Here is a 17,740-nt window from a genome sequence, read left to right as displayed (position 1 = left end):
AATGAGGCTGAAAATCGCTTAAATTTTAAATGAAAAGTCTTTAAAATTGCCATAATTTAATTTTAATTTTAATATAAGGCAATTTGCGCGAACTGAAGATCCTGTGTATGACTTTTTTTCCCTTTGATCAGCGTGAATATGTGAAACTTTTGAACCCTATTATAATTCGATGCTAAGAAAAAAAATTTCATCCCGCCCTAATGAACAGTTATCTTCCTAAGAAAGCAGGGGACTGTGAAAGCTATCTTAAGAGATCGTTTTACAGCTATTTTTTTTTCCATTAGCTATAGCCATAACTAGAGACACGATTATTTCGCGGGTTCATCGCACTCTAGGTTGTACAATCAAGCCTTTTTAGCTTGCCCATTGGTCGACAACAACGTCGCATCCTTTACTTCTCTTCCGTGTTCATCGCCGTCTTGTAGTCGCCGAGGTCGTATCGAGAGCATTGCAGTGGAACCATCAACGTGCATATCAACATGTATGTGCGCTCGAGGTCTACTTTGCTACCTGATGAATCCGCGAGACATTCTCGGCTGTTGTTGGTGGCACAAATTGAGGAACAATAGGAGGCATTTGCGTGGATTTATTTTTTTCGGTGAAACTACGGTCGGACTTGCTTCGTTATTCGTCGTCGTCACGTTTTGTAGGGGTTTTGAGAGGGGGGGAGGGAAAAGGGTTGGCGAAGACATATTTTCCTCATAGTTCGTGCTGCCTCGCCGGGCGCCGTGATGTATACGTCGTCGGTACTTAACCCCAGGGGGCCAGCGTAGCGGAAGCCCGGCGTAAGGATTTACGACCGCCGAACACACACCCCCCATCCCGGGCTACGCGGTACGCCCGTGTGCAACACCCTCCGCATCGCTGGGTCGACCGCAGAAGAGCGGCCGTCCACAGAGCTGGCTCCTGGCAGGGTTTTTGACCTCGCCCGCGCGCCAGAAAGAGAGAGACGCACACACACAACAACCACAGTTGGAAACAAATGCCGGCGTTGCTGCTGGCTGCTGCGCGCGCGTTCATTACTCAAAACAAATGGCGTCGTTCCGTGAAGAGTTCGTGGCGTGGTGCGGCGGCGTGTGACGCGTTTAAGATTTATAACACCGCGCGGTCGGTGTTGCTCGACTGCAACGGTAAAACCACAAAAATCCTGCTAGCTTTTTTTTTTTAAGTTACGAATTGCGCATCTCTTGTTTCGCTACGCGGTACTTGGCTCATCATTTTGTTTGACCTCTTTCCTCCCTCAGCCTTTCATTCATAATATTTTTCCTTTCTACGTAGCTTGTTTCAAAAAATGTTCTATTCTCTGAAAGTACTACCTACATAATTATCTACGTATTCTTCTGCGACTGTTGTTCTTACTCATAACTATCAAACTTGAGTAAGGCTTCGGGACACAGACTTAAAAAAAACTGCTTGAATTTAGTGCAGAATGAATTGAGTCCACAAGTTGAGATTTAGAAACCGAAATGAAGAGCCAAACTTTCAAACCAAGAAAGCTTTAAATATAGGGCAACATAAAATTTCAATTTCCTTTGTCTTTATGCATTTTTTTCCGACATACAGACGTTATAGTCAGCTCTTCATTAAGTGAATCCTGAAAAAAGAACAGCCTACGAGACGAGACCATACATAACTGACTGGTACTGAAGCCAATGGCAGGAAAGCTGTACTCTCATTAGCTGGTACTAGACCCAATAGGAGGAGGCATCTCGTGATTGGCTTCCTGAAGAAGTCCCCTGATAGTAATATGGATGTCCGTGAAAGAATGTCCCAGTTTCAATGGTATATTTAAACAGTTTATTTTAGACTATTTACAACAAGTCATACATCAAATTCAAGGTAAACTAATCAAATTTTTCTTACAAATGTTCAATATGTGCACATTTAGTTATACGGCACACATACAACCTAAAGTCCAATTCTCCCCACACGTCCGAAGTAATGGAAGCAATAGCCTCGTCAGTTCTGTGTCTCAACTCTGGCAATTCATTAGGCCGAACGTAGACACGATCTTTTATAAAGCCCCAAAGGAAAAAAAAAATTGCATGGCGTTATGCCAGGTGAACGTGGAGGTCAGCGGAAAAGAGCTCTGTCGTCTTGACCATTACGACCTTTACAGCGGCCAGGGGCGTCAACGTCTAACCACTCTCGTAACAAGAGATTCCAATGGGGAACGCACGCTGATCTTAAATTACAGAATCAATATTAGCAAACTGCAGAACACAAAACGCTTTACGCTCAGGAGTCGCCATTACGCGTGGGTGGCGCTGCAAGCGAGAAAACAACAAAACAGGACTCGCGCATGCGCTTAACTAAAAAAATTTGGGTTACTTTTTAAATGTGATTTTGAACCAACACTATAAAACCCTCACAGTTTATACTGTTAAAATATATAACTTGGGACCTTATTTAATTTTTTTTTAATCTTAGTTAAATGCTCGTCGATTCAATCAAAGACATAAAATTAAAACACTAATTTTATTTTGATGGAGGTCTTCAAACATACCCCAGACATACGTTTTGTAGGGTTTTGAGAGGGGGAAAGGGGAGCGAAGACATATTTTCTTCATAGTTCGTGCTGCCTCGCCGGGTTATGTGAGCACAAAAAGTTATCTCTACGTTTCCTTACGAAATCATGTTTACTATAGCTCACTGCTTTTACTGAAGCACAGCTTAAACAAAAACAAAAGAGCACTAACTAAGGGAGGGTTCAAGTATTACGTAACGCAATTTTTTTGATATTTTTGACCCCCCCTGCCCCCCATGTAACGCGCCGTAACGTTTTTCTGTGCCCCCCCCTCCCCCCTAGTAAAACGTTACGTACCACCAAGTGACCATTTTTACCTAAAAGTCACAATTATGTGGCGTAACGTACCGGAATAAGTCACTAAAATATCTTTGTTATTGTTTTAATCGCAATAATGTTATTTATTAACATTTGAAATGTCTTGTTTTTAAAATCAAGAGCTTTCTAATGTTTTTTTTTGTCCTAATAAATTTTTACTACTCAATCATACATTTAGCAATCATACATTTAATTAAGTCGTTTTCCTGACTTTACACACCTTACACACTTTTTGCTTTATCCGCCATTGTTCTTCTCATGCATTCTCCTATTTTAGCGTTTTACTAATAAAGCTATTAAAATTAAATAACAATTTTTATTTCTAATAATTATTTTTACCTTTGGCAATGCAATTACAAAAATAAAACTAACTGAAATAAAATATATTTGTCAAAATATAATCGTATTTAAGAATACGATCGAACGAAAACGAAAAACATTTAAAATAAAATTAGCCATAATTAAAATAAGTAGATTGTAAAAAAAAAAAACAATTAAATTGGAGTTTTACTGCTCCTCTGTCCATGAGTTTGCCAGCCACTCAGATTCTTTCATTACCGGCATCCGGAGAGCAGACGAAGAGGGATCCGGAATTGTTAACCCGCTTGCATCAACTTCGTCTTCGTCGAGCCAATCGGCATCCTCAGACGATGTTTCACAGCGACGCACAATGCAGAGAAGCTCATTTGCCCTTCTTGCAGCAAGTCGCTGTGGCCGTACTCGACTTTCACGAAGGTCTTGGGCAGTCTTGCCATGCATGTAACGATTGTGCATTTGCACACTCTTGTGGGATGTAAAAAAAAAACCACAGGTTGAACATTCTCGGTTCTTTAGGTCGGATTGTACTGATGGGCAAAAGAAATCGTAAGGCATCTGCTTAAACCCTTCTAGAGGAGGCGACACATCAACAGACAACCTCACAAGAAGTGGCGAAAACTTGCATGATCCTCTGTCTATCTAACTAGGTACCACGAACTTGTTTGCGGTTTGAAGGATTGGGCAGGGTGGCGGCAGGAAAGTTTCTGGAAAGACAGATTTTAATGCACTCCTCAAGCTGGAACAGCAGGATTCATCCGCGCATTTAATAACTTGCAAGAAATATTGCGATTCACGGACGTGAGCGCTATACCACGCCATATTAGGGTCTGCTGGATCCTGCAAGCTATCTTCAGGGTTTCTATATTCCGCCGAAACATCGTAGTTTTCAATTTTCATACAGTCGGTCGAGTGCTTGGAGCACATAAACGAAAAGGGTTGCCATCTTAGGAGAATAAAATACGAACAATTCAATCGGGAATCCTCCGTAAAAAATAAACGTAAAAGGGTTGCCAACTTGGGAGATTTTAATTCACTAGTTTTGTTATTAACCTTTCAGACCAATCGTCTTTCATACCACAACATTACTGTTGTGATGAGAGAAAATCTCACACATAGAAAACATTTTTAATATCAATACCTATATAATTTCTAATATGGCGATTGGAGTCTACGTTGAGAACCGAAGTATAACGAAGCCATCCGAATAGCGGTATTTTTGTTTTAACTACTTTACTGGAGTGACGAGAAAAACTATCACAGCTGTTGATATATATATATATATATATATATATATATATAGCTTTACTTTTGGAGTTAAAAACAACAATATTCACTAATCCTGTAAAGCTAGCAGAAGCAATTTTGTGAAGGTAAAAAAAAATTTAAGCTATCATGCCATTTGAAATTTTGAGAAAAAAAAGTTTTAAAAAATGCGTGAAAGAATCTGTCTCTACGCGACCGTTCTGAAGGGTTGAAAAAAAAAACAATGTGACGTAACGCGTTGTTCAAACCCCCCTCCCTCCCCTGTAACGCATCGTAACGTTTTACAAGCCCCCCCCCCTCCCCTAAATTCGTTACGTAATACTTCAACGCTCCCTAATTTCTTTTTAATGGAGTTCTCCAAACATACCCAAGACCGCCTTACTTCTTACAATATAAAAGTGTATTGAACAATACACTAAAAAAATATTTTGTACTTTTTCCTAGGAAAATCCTTTAAAACGCAGTTGCCAACGATTTCACTTGTTAACTACATACAGAGCTTTGTAAAATTGCATATAATACAAAGCCTTTCCTTGCAATTTAACAAGTGATATCGTTGGCAATAGGGTTTCCAAGGACTATCCTTGTAAAATATAAAATATTTTATAGAGTGTATTCCATCTTTACATCAATAAATTCGCAACTATGTAACTGCCTTATCAAATTTTTAACGGAAGAGCAAAAAATGGAAACATATATTGTTTAGTGCCTAAGTAATATACTAAAATACAATTTTTTTTAACCTTAAACACTGTCATGAGCCACATATTCAAAATAATTGACAATAATAGGATTGCAGTGGTATACAAACACTAACGAACGGGTGCGCTTACGCATTTGACGACTATGAACACCTCAAAACTTACTGCTTGCTTAAGGTTCATACATAGCAAATTCCAGTTAATATATTAAAAATTATATTTCATATGAAACCCTTGCATATTACCCTAGTCCAACTGACTTTGCTAAAAGTTAGTGCAACGAGACATTTTACGAAATTATTGCGAAGCTAGCAAGAACTTAAGCCACGTGGCAAGGAAACATTAAGGTAACATTACATCTAAAATAAGACAAAGGGAATCCATGACGTTACTAAAAAAAATGAAAACTTAATACCAAACGACGGAACCAATCAGAGTTTTGGAAATGTCGCAAGAATACTACAAGAAGTTCCCTTACATAACACGCAGTCCCCGCGTCCTAACGCCCGTTCTACAATGGCACATAAACGGAGACGGATCACGTAAACGGAGACGAATCTCCCTAAACATTTCACTGTCGCGTCTGCTGCTTCCACAGTGAATGGAAACGCAACAAAGGGCAAACAATGAGATTGCATTTCAAGGCAACGAAATAAAAATTTCAATAAAAAAAATATTAAGCTTCGAAATCATACCACAGGTAGAATTTACATTAATAATAAAAAATAACTAAAAAATTTAAAATGGAACACTAGATATTCTTGTACTTGAAACCATTTTTAACGTACTTAGGGCATAAACAAACATGGCTTCCACCGCAGCCAAGTACTCGGCTTCTATTGGTCGCACGGAGCAACGTAAACGGAAGAGCTCAGCATTGCCGAGCTGATCCGTACGGGTCCGTCTCCGTCTGCGTGCCGTTGCAGAAACTCCGTTCCGAGAGATCCGTCTTCGTTTTCCGTGGCTTTGCAAAAATGTGCGTAATACCTAACGGCCCCAGGGAGCTGAATTAATTACGGCCAAGGGCAGTTAGAACATGCTTCAACAGCTTGAAGAAGAAGACTTCGCATCATACAGATGACGTAACAACGTGATCCAAAAAAACCCTCTTTCATGCGCACAATGTTCTTTTGTGCCCTCGCACTTTAAGGGGAAGGGAGTTAAGGTGAAAAGGAGAAGCTAGGGGAATGCAATCGTCTCCAGGCCAGGGGGAATACGGAGATAGAAAACTGCGCTCTTCAAAACTCTGGTAGCTGCCAGCTTAGTTAGAATAGTAATATTAATGGAACAGTGCTTATGCAAAACCGTACCTGTTGGCGCACGTTACCTTAGTTTTTTTTATTTGCTTTAGAGAGTTATTACAGAAAAAGTCACAGTGTAATAGCACTATCCATAAACGAGTATGATATTAAATACCTGTTTTTATAAATGCAAAAACTTTACCTTCCAGCCTTATCGAAACATATATTTGTATATTACGAAATTCAGATAAAGCAGAGTTGTGAGCTCAGACAGAAAATTAACTTTTTTCTTTACACGGCTTGATCTAACGCATAACACGCCACATTTTTGTGCAATGCAGCTACTTTTCAGTCAGATAAAGAACAGCTATAGGCCTACATGTATGTGCTTCCCATTGTTCCTAGACGACTGCTTAAACATTCGGTGTTCGCAAGAGAACCTTTTGTGTATACTGACAAGCTTTAATTTTAATTTGTTCTAACCTTTAATTGGAATCTCCGTATTCTTTTTAAGGTATTATGAAAATTTTGAACTCTCTAATACGTATGTAGATCCACAGTTAGTAAGTATAGCCCACATAGACCAGACTTTTGGGAGGAATTACTTTCGGAGAAAAAGTGTCCTTAAATTACTTTCAATTTAATGGGGTTTGTGAATAATAGGAAGGACAAGACAGTCTTGAAATATTATTCTTTCAATACATACTATTTTCTAATTAAAAGTTTTAAAATGAATACTTTGAAGCTGACACATATTAAAAAATTAAAATGAACTATAATTCAATAAAAACGCAATTTATTAATATTCATTCACAATCCTATGAAATAATCATAAAAATGAGGAATAGTATATTGTAAACACGAAACTATATTTTTCTATAAATTAAATAAAAATACTATATTTCATAATTTTTAATGAAATATCGACAGTTTGATTTGCAAATTATTTGGATTTCATAACGTGCAATAAATATTTTGAGGACATTGTAGGTTATTAAATAATTTATCATAACGTTTCCGTCAAGTGTTAAAAGTAAATGTGTGTAATTTTAATACAAACGATGTAAGTTCCATGATAAGGTATCAATAATAATAAAAAGGTTACGAAAAATTTCGTTGCATTCTTTTTGAAGACAAAAATGTCAACCATATGGGTCATCACTTGAGAAACATCAAATAATTTGGTTCCTATAGCTCATACTAGCTTAAAATCAAATATGTCTCGAAATTCAAATTGTAAATGACATATGTAGCTTTATTAGTCCAGTTTAGTCAACCCTGAGCTTACCTAAATTCAGTTTTTTTATCAGAGAAGATATTTTTATTATTTCTCAACCATAACAAAGTAAAAATACTGATGATTCACGTAGTCTGTAAGTGAACTGACACTGGGTATAACGTTACTGCACGTGGGTATTGCAGCTTGCTAAACAAAGAACTGCTACTGATCCTCGTCCTTCGTTAACTAACACGAGTATAATTTAAATTTTTCTTGCCTTAAACAAGTGTTCTTGCTTTCTTTTTACCCACTTGCATTTTATATTTATCAACAAACTAAGAAGTAGTGTTGTACGCAGGTGTGTTTGGAGAAATCGAAGTTTTTACAGATGACTGAAAAGTGATAAAATTCAAAAGCAAAACTAATATTCTTAACTGACAGAAATGATTTCAACTTATTAGACGCGTTTTTACAAGTCCATAAATTTATAGTAGGGACTCTTAAATATCCGTTCTTTTAAATTTTATCTGTCATATAATTTATTTTGTAAACTATATGACTTGCTCGGACGAAATACTTTATTGTAAACTACTTACTTTAACTCGGTTTATACTTTATAAAAATTGCACAAATATTTTTAAATTACATTCGCATATTCACAAAACTCGCAATTTATTACCTTCTACTGCTTAAATCTGTGTCTTCGAAGTAACTTGATATCTAAATTATGATACGAAAATTCGCGATTCGAGGGGTTTTAGTTTTAATTCTTGTACAGTAAAAATATAGCTTATGTGTAAGTTATGTGTTTGAAAATTTATGTAAACTTGAAAATATATTTTCTTGTAGTTTTAAAAGGTTGCAATTGCCGTATCCGCAGCAGGAAAGCATTTCCACATCAAATTTCTTGTTATCAACACAAAAGTACAAGTCTACCAAACATGGCGCTAAATAGAAATGCAGTTACGCCACCCTCTTTCTGATCTTTACTTTTTTCGTAACGCTCTGAATGTTACATTTTTTCTCGATTCAATTCTTTTCGTTATTTCATCGACTCAAAAAATTAAAAAAGCTATAAAACACTTTAAAATACGTGGCTGGCCTATTTTATTTTTCAGTGCATTAACTACCAAATTGAATCTTTCACTTTAAATATTTTTTTAAGGACAAAAATAATAATTAAAGGAAATTTTATTGCGAGTATCATTACTGTGATGTGATATAGGCCTACCTACGACGTTTTCATTATGATACGTCAAAAAAAAAATTTTGACAATGTAATAACGTTGAAATAATTTTACTTACATCTTTTAAGCAAATTCACTCAAAACTTTGTCACGAATCGACATTATATTTGTTGTTGTTTGGGCGGAGCGCGGTACGTAACGAGTTAAGCCTTGAACTAGTATTGGTGAGAAGACGATTTCGAATTCCGGTCCATGCATGCTGAATTTGGTTTTCCATGACTAACCGAAAACATTCTAAGCAAATTTTGAGGTATTTCCTTTCTGAAGGCCATGGATGAATTCTTTCCCTAAATTCGCTGACTGAAATATTGTTCGCCCATCTTCCTAATGGCCTTCTTTTGAAAAGTCGTAAATCCTATATCAATAAATCGTATTGCTTGAAATTTACAAATAAAATTTTTATGTTTTTTATCGAGTAACCATCTGCCCTCGACCACATATCAAGGTGCATATCATGGTTTAATTTAAACTTTAAACTACCTAAATGCCATTCACTATCTGATCCCTTTCTGTATATTTTAAATTGTATCCATGTTATTATTATACTATTTGAAAATACCATTACTTTTTTTTATGTTTAAACATCTCAGCTTTCGGTATACGGTATTTGGTATGAGTAATTTCATGAATGGAACAGAAGTCGCATGGAACGGAAATTTGTAACCACTGTGCTGCCATCTGTGGTGGATGGCACAAACCAAAGTTCATAAAGCTAAGGAGAAACGTTATAGTGTTATCTGTTTAGTGAATTTTGAAAAAAATATGGGCAGTATTTTAATAATAACTCTTTGTCATTAATCAGATCCAAAACCGGGGTTTAATATTTCTTAATTTTTTTTTTCTTTTATTGGAACCATTTTATTACATAGTTTAACCTTCCACTCTGCAAATCGAATGATTGGATAGTCGACGTAGCTGCTTCGGCAGCGATTTTATTGGCGGGAGCGAAATTACGAGTGATTCGCGTCGAGAAATATAGTTAAAAAAAAAACAATTTACGTATATCTATCACGCTGGAAATTATTTTTAAGAATTCTACGTTTAATTTTGTGTCAAAGTATCGTATTATAAGTTTATTTTCATATGAGATTACATGAATTCGCTCGTTATCGACGTTAGATTTTTACATATCACTGGCGAGTACTGAAAGACTCGCTCACATATTATTATTTTTTTTAAAAAAAGGAAGCCTGTAGGAACGAAGAATTTTGCGGGACCTGCACACAGATATTTTGTGTAGCCTACATAGCATTACTTCAGAATAATCTTACAATGACATTAAACCTGAGAATTGGTGCTTTATCTCTCAAAAAAGGAGCAAGCTTCGTCATATTATAAGATTAATTTTCCGATTGTTCTTCATTAAGGGATAATGGTCCACACACACACACACACACACATACATACACACATGTATATATATATATAGCTATAGTATTAACTATAACTTGTGTTATATCCAACGAATTTCATTTCAGAGATCGAAATGGCAAAGTTACTAGATTTGGGCAAAACATTTATGTAAGTGAATATTCATGGACTTTAGTAGTAATGTTTATTGTTATAGTTGCTCGCGAAATATAATCAGTTATTTCCTCGCGATAATTATGTTTAGCTTGGAGTCTACCTATGAATTCCAGAACGTAACATTTATAACAGCTTGGGAAAATGTTATTTATGACCTTTTATGGCAAAAGGTTTTAGATGAATATCTTTGAAACTGTTATCATATATCTACAATAAATACAATAAAATATTAGTGTGACTTATTCATCTTAACTTTTTATGCCGGTAGGCTAAACGAGCGACAGATTTTAAGTACCAATTTAAACTTAAGCTTAACCAACCTTAAGAATAAATTCGTAAACATGGTTCCACGTCTAAACGTGGCATTCGAACTCTGGTCTTTTATGCGCGCTGAAAAGTTGACCGACGTGGAAATTCATGTGCGGAAGTCGTCATTGGTGTAAAAGGCAAATATTGAACACCTGGGAGGTTTCTTTTTCTTTCTGAAAGCTTCGACTTCTATTGAGAACTGACGGCAAAGCAATATTTGCTGTAATACTGACTGAGTCGTCAGAACTACAACGTTATGGATTTCCCGGCTGATAAAAAATCAAAAGGAAGCCTTACCTGAAGACGAAATAAAGAAATTTATTTTTTCTTTGGAACTTGTGAAAAATTAACTGACAGATGATTAAAAGGAAGTTTAAGCTGCACGTATAAACATGCTAGCAGAACTTCATGGTGTATGCCCCGTTCCAGGTTATTGTTTTATATTTACGTTCCACACGGTCAAACCGGCCGAATTTTTTATAGGCTGAACTTTCACAAAATATAATTTATATATACTAACTGCAGCAGTACCTGGACTGAACACAGGGTGATATATTGTCCGTGAGTTGAAGCAAAAATGATAGAGCTATATGACAGTGTGGTGGACATAGAGAAATGACACACAATTTATGTTTGTATGACTATGACCTATGATTTTCTGCTTACTCTTGGCGATCGGCTGAACGATTTAAATGTTGATGCGCTGCAGCGCCATCTAGCGGTGAGTTATAAAAAAATGGATATCATAAAAACCTTCTCCGTGAAAAAACACTTCGATGTGCCAACTTTAAATTGAGATCGGTCAAATGGTGTCGGAGTTTATCGACTTCATACATACATACCAACTTCCTATTATATATATATATATATATAAATTGCAAACGTTTTGCATAATTAGCTTGCAAAGTTTAATTTTTAACGTTTTAGATCATTATGGCAAAAGAGAATTAAATTTAATATAAAATTTGAACTTTTGACGTGACAACGTCTAATAAATCGATGAAAGCCGGGTGCACGCACGAAAAAGTGTCCCACTACGGATGTGTCCTGTTTGCTCATTGTACGCATGCGTGGCATCTCTCTTCATGCTCATTGTACGCATGCGTGGCATCTCTCTTCTACTCGATTGGAACAACTATCGATTTGACTTTTCAATCATATTTTCGTCGTTTGAATTATTAATATTATGTAATTTAACGATCGTCCACCGATTTTCAGCACAATCGGTACGGTTATTCAAAAGTAATGTTGAATATTCAAATACGTTTTGAACCGTTTTGAAACGTTTTGGTGTTTTACAGTTACACATAATAATTCTAATTACACCCGGGATCTTTTGCACAATGTTTTAAAAAATATTATAACACATTATAAATAAGTTTGGTGTATTTGGGATGCGTATTTGTTATAAAATCGTGTTATAAAAACGAAATAATATTATTGCTCTACCTTGAACAAAATTTTTATAAATATGTATATAACATCTGAAACTATGAGTTTTTAAGTATGGTCTCATAGCCGATCGGTCAGCGTGGCTAACTTCCAAAGGTTTTTTAAAAACATTGCTAAAGGTTGTTTAAAAATTTCCTTTAATTTTAAATATTGTTTTACTATAACCATATCAGAAATGTGTATATATAAACTAAATTAGGTAAAAGAGCACTGGGTGCTGGAATGCCATGTTGCAATAACAAGATCTGCAAAATGTAAAAAGTTTGTCAATAAAAACCTATTGAATTGAATTCCAATCTAAAGGTTGTCGGTTCGAATCTCAGCAGACGCGAACTTTTTTTTTTGGTCTTGTAAAAAGAAATACGGCGCACGCAACATTTCAAAAGTAGTAAATATATTTGAATTAATGAATGCAAATAAAAGTAAATGTATTAATTAAATTTTACATTTCATTTCACTCTTTTGTATCCATACAAAATAGTGATAATTCAATAAAAATTATTCAATTTTATTCATAAAAGTATGCAGAGGTAGATTTTATCATACAAAAGATAGAAAAATTATAAAAAAATTCTTCTTCAAAGAATATAATATTTTTAATGCCTAACTGGTTTGATTGCAAAAACCTATTACGGCTCAGTCTCAGGCCGAATATGATATTTTCTTTTCTTCTGGATCAATCATTTCATCGATGTTTTGTTATGACGTCACGTTAAACTATCGTCCGTAAACCGACTTTACAGACAACCAATTTTTTAGGTTTGAAGACAATTTTACTGCCTGCTATATGATATAGTTTATTTTGTTTAAGGAAAAATCATTTAACCTTAGCTAGCCTTTTAAATTTTTCAGGATATTTATGATTTTTAAAGGTTAAATATCATTAATATTTTTTAAAATAAATGCGTAACATACCTCACAGTAGGACCCACCCACCCTCCCCCACCAAAAAAAAAATCCGTTTTTATTTCATTTGGTTTTCCTTATCAATACTGCACGAAAATATTACAGATTCCACTTTGCCAGATAATTATGCAAAACGTATGCAATGATATAATTATTTTATTTTTTTAGGTTAAACCACTTAAAACGTCTACAAGTGTAACCATGTTAAACTTAAAAATAAATAATTACCTGGAACGTGATGTACCCTCTTGAGGTGGAGAGATAAATACCGAAAGATGGCATCTTGGTTTCATTAGTTTTTAGGCCATAACAATGTCCAATCTTTTAATTTTCAAAATGTGTGCTTAGTTGATAGATAGAGCATTATCTAGTGGGATGCCTGAAGTTAATATTGACTGGGTGCGACAAATAATTTCGCTTGTGAAGTGAATTACATTTAGTATTGAAATAATTTTATAACATGAAAATACGGTCAATAGACCCTATGTTATGTACTTCGAAATTATCTTAATGTATCAACTCTGCCTTAACAACAGCAATTGTTTTTATGTCAGATGTTAAAAAAATCATTGCATGTTCATAAACTGTAGAAACCTATATGGTGTATTTTTTCTGCCTCTTCTCCTTAACTCATAATTAAAAAAATGCTAACAACTAGGAGGTAACAATGTGACACATCACTGTCAATTATATTGTTGTTACCTCTTCAAAGACTGGCCAAGTTGTTTGCTTTCACAGTAGTGATTTTATTCAGTACATGTCATTTGAGGTAATGGCCACAGTGAGTTAAGAGAAGCTATTAGGTTCCATAACAAATTATGGGATAACATGATTAGCAAAACGGTCGAACAATTAAGTCCAAAACCCACTTTTTTAAAATTCAACCTGTCTTTACAACAAAGCCACTCATTCTTAAATAGATTTCATTCTTGAAACTTTTATCCAACAAGTCCGCAAACTGATAAGGGAATAATAAATGCACAAAGGAAAACCTTCCTCCACTTCTATTGTCGTTTCATCTGCTCTTTCTTTGCTTCGTTAGCTCTTGTAATTTTGAAAAGAGATTAAAATCTTTATTCTCTCTAGTCAATTTCAATTCTCGGTCGTTATTAAAATAATGAAGGAAGCTCTTCAAATTTCAATATATTAAGTATTTTCTCATGCCGAAAGAGATAATTTACTCCTTTACGTACTATTAATTTTCACCTACATCTTTCTTGACACATTTTTTGGTGATTTGTGTATTTTCATCGATTTGGAAGTCTAATTACTTTTAAATAATATCCTAAGAATTTTCCGAGACACGAGGAATATAAAATAAAAAATATATAAACAATTTAAAAACTGATTTAGAGAAGTAATTTTCAAATCAATCACGATTAACGTAAAATACGTGTTTTACTTATGTTGCAAAATTAAGGCAAATGCTAGCCTGAAGATTATGACTGCAATTCAGGCCGAAACGTTTGCCTAAAACCTGCAATCAAGCTCATGAAGTTAATTTGATTTTTTTAATTTATACTACTTGCACCACAACAGATTATCTGCAATCGTTCGTGTCTAACAGATTGTCAGAGATTTTTTTTAATGACGATATCTAACAACGTCTGACAAACGGAATTTTGGCGCTCTTGCTAACATATTTTACGTGTTCAGAATACTTTTGGATGCTAATGTGTGACGTTGTGATGTAGGGCAACCACGTCAACACTCAAGACTTACAGGTTGCCTAAACGGCAGGCAAATAAATATTTTGTTTCTTTCCCATTTCTTTATCAACGCCTTTCAAGAAGAGCTAGAGCCAAATTTTCATAAACGTTTATGCCTATTTTGCATTTCTGATCCCGTTTTAGGTTATGAAACATACCTTTATGTATTGGGTTACGCACAACCCTTCATGTAAGAAAGAATACAAGTTATATATTAATTTTTAAAATTATTAATTTAAGTTTCATTCTTTTAAATTTGAAGAATGATAATTTAAGTTTCTGAATAATTTATCTATATTGCGTAAAACCCATTATTTGACAAAATATAGCAAGAAACAAGACAAAAGTAGTTACTGCCGAGAGACATTTTTATGTAAAGCCACGATTATTTCATGGATTCACTTCACTCCAGGCTAGACTGAATATGCATATGTATAATCAAGCATTAAAATAGTGCTCCTTGGTCGATGAAAAGGTTATATACTTTGGCGAGTTACACGTTGATTCTTTATGACTGGTTCAGTGTTGTCACATAAGTGTCAAGAACACGGGTAGTCCAATCAACGGCGCGAAGCAGCTTTATACCTGTATGTACTCCAAGTCGACTTTGCTAACGAATCAATTTTTCCGATGAATCGTGGCTCTAGAAATTATCAAACAAAAAGTGAGCGCCTTATGAAGGTATGAGATACGGGATCTTGAAAAGTTGCTACAGACAAATCACAGTTTATCCCTCGACGTTTCAATGGTTTATCACTGGATATTTCCTATGATAGGGCTTGCGTTCAGATAGCCATTCGCCTCTTTTGTTTTTGTCATCCAGTCGACCCCACCCGGCAGCCTCTGGCGCCGTCAGTTTCGCATTATAAACTTGTCATCCGTGGGATGGCGTAGACTATTGCAATTAAAACTTGTGTATAGCCGCGCACGCGCATTCACCTTCGGCAGGGCGGACAAAGGACAGTGTCAGCCATTGTAGCACGGCGATAAGTTCTCTTGACGGGTAGCTGGCACTAGACCGAAAGTCATTTGGTATACTTTCGGTCAAGTGCCTTTCTGTCAAGGGTCTGTTTGCTAGATTCAGGACATGTTCATAGTGACATAAATACTAAAGTTTTTGGTTTAGTGCCTTTTGTGCTGTGATTTTCGGCCTACTGCCGCGCCTCCCTCTTGGCTGCTTTAATCCGTCGATGTTACAGACAGCACATTGAGAAAAATTTAAAACTGAGTTAAAATTGTAATTAAAATTAAAAATAACCATAGCTTTTTATTGGCTTTATTAGTTTATAGGAAAAATACAATATACATTTTTAAAAAAAGTAAAAATTATTGTGTCGAGCGTTCTCACGGAATTACTACAAAATATTTAACTCTTCTTTATATCGTGGAAATACTTTCGCAAGAGCCACACTGTAAAATATTTTTTTTTGTAAATTGAATTGAAACAAGCCTGTAAAAATACATATATTTGTAAATGTGTACATTTGCATTGCACCTAAATGTTTTGCTACAAAAAAAAATGTTCTCAGTAATACTAGGTTTAGATTCTTGCCTGGACATTTGTGCTTTGCAATATCCCAGCACCTATACATTAGTTAAAATTATTTCTTAACCGTTCAGTGAATAGCTTTCTATTATTTACTTGCGCACATTAATTTAATATAGAAAAATTAATGTTTGTTTATTTGTTCGTATTTTATGTGCTGCCATACCGTTTATCCGACTGCGATTAAATTTTGCACATTGGACCTTCGAAACACGGGGAAGATCGCTGTTTATGTGAGATTCTGATGAAACCAATCCTTAAAGAAGAATTGAATTTTTCTTGATAAAATTTCGCCATTGCATAGATAACTCATCGTTAATATGTCTATGACATTTTGCACGCTTGACCTTTGAAACCATGGAGGTATTAATTAGTCTATAGAGTAGTTGTCTGTTCTGAAGTTGAAGTCAACAGGTTAGCAAATGGGTTGCAAAACATCGTAGCTGTATAAAGGCTAATATGCTATAAGTAGTTTGTAAGGAACTCGCCAGGAAGTCTCGTAAAGATGTAATGAATATTGCTTAACAATCATCATACCAAACCTCTGCAAGAAATTAGGGTTGAACTTCATCATAGCCAGAAATTGTTTTTCTATGCAAAAGGAAATTGTGGGAAGGGGGAGTTAAAGGTCGTTCTCATTTTGATTTCAATTGTTAACATGGCAAAGTTCGTATACATCAGCTACCTCATTATTTATAACACGAGGAAGGTAACTGTTTAGGTGAGAATTCGATAAAACCAACCCATAAAGGTAAATTAAGGTGGTGCGCGAGTAGTATCAGATAATTACCAGTAAGTATTTTATGTCAGTTTCTTATTTCTATGGTCCGAATAATAATGGTGGCGTGAGAATTGAGAGAGATCTATAGAAAGATAATGAGAGATAGACATAGCGATTGAGAGAGATAGAAAGATAGAGAGGCAGAGAGTAATAGAGAAATATAGTGATCGAGAGAGATATAGATATATAGATAGATGTACAGAAGAGGTATAGGGATAGAGCTGTAAAGAGAGTGGTGTATATATATGTATAGATTTATATTTTAAAATATATACATAGAGGAGACAGATATATAGAGATAAATTTAAGGGTTAGAATTATAGAGAATTATACAGCTGTATTTATATATACATAGACCGTTTTATGAGAATAGAGATATGGTTATATAGTGAGATATATAGATATATTGAGAGAACTGGAGTGATATGGAGTGCGGAATAGAAAGAAATATATAGAGATATTTAGATATATATAGATATATAGTTACAGAGAGATAAAAAATATATAGATAGAGACTTTGTATGTGTGTACCAACTTCAAATAAATTACAAAATTCTTAAAGAGGCTTTGCAACGCTTGCCGTGCATTAGCTAGTAAGTATAATGAAAGAAAATTTAAGTCCTATTGTTTCTAAGGTTTAAAAAATTTATGCTTGTATAAAACATCAATCAAATTT

Source organism: Bacillus rossius, chromosome 1 (genome assembly GCF_032445375.1).
Source record: "Bacillus rossius redtenbacheri isolate Brsri chromosome 1, Brsri_v3, whole genome shotgun sequence".
In the NCBI taxonomy this organism is placed as follows: domain Eukaryota; kingdom Metazoa; phylum Arthropoda; class Insecta; order Phasmatodea; family Bacillidae; genus Bacillus; species Bacillus rossius.
This window is presented reverse-complemented; position numbering follows the sequence as displayed.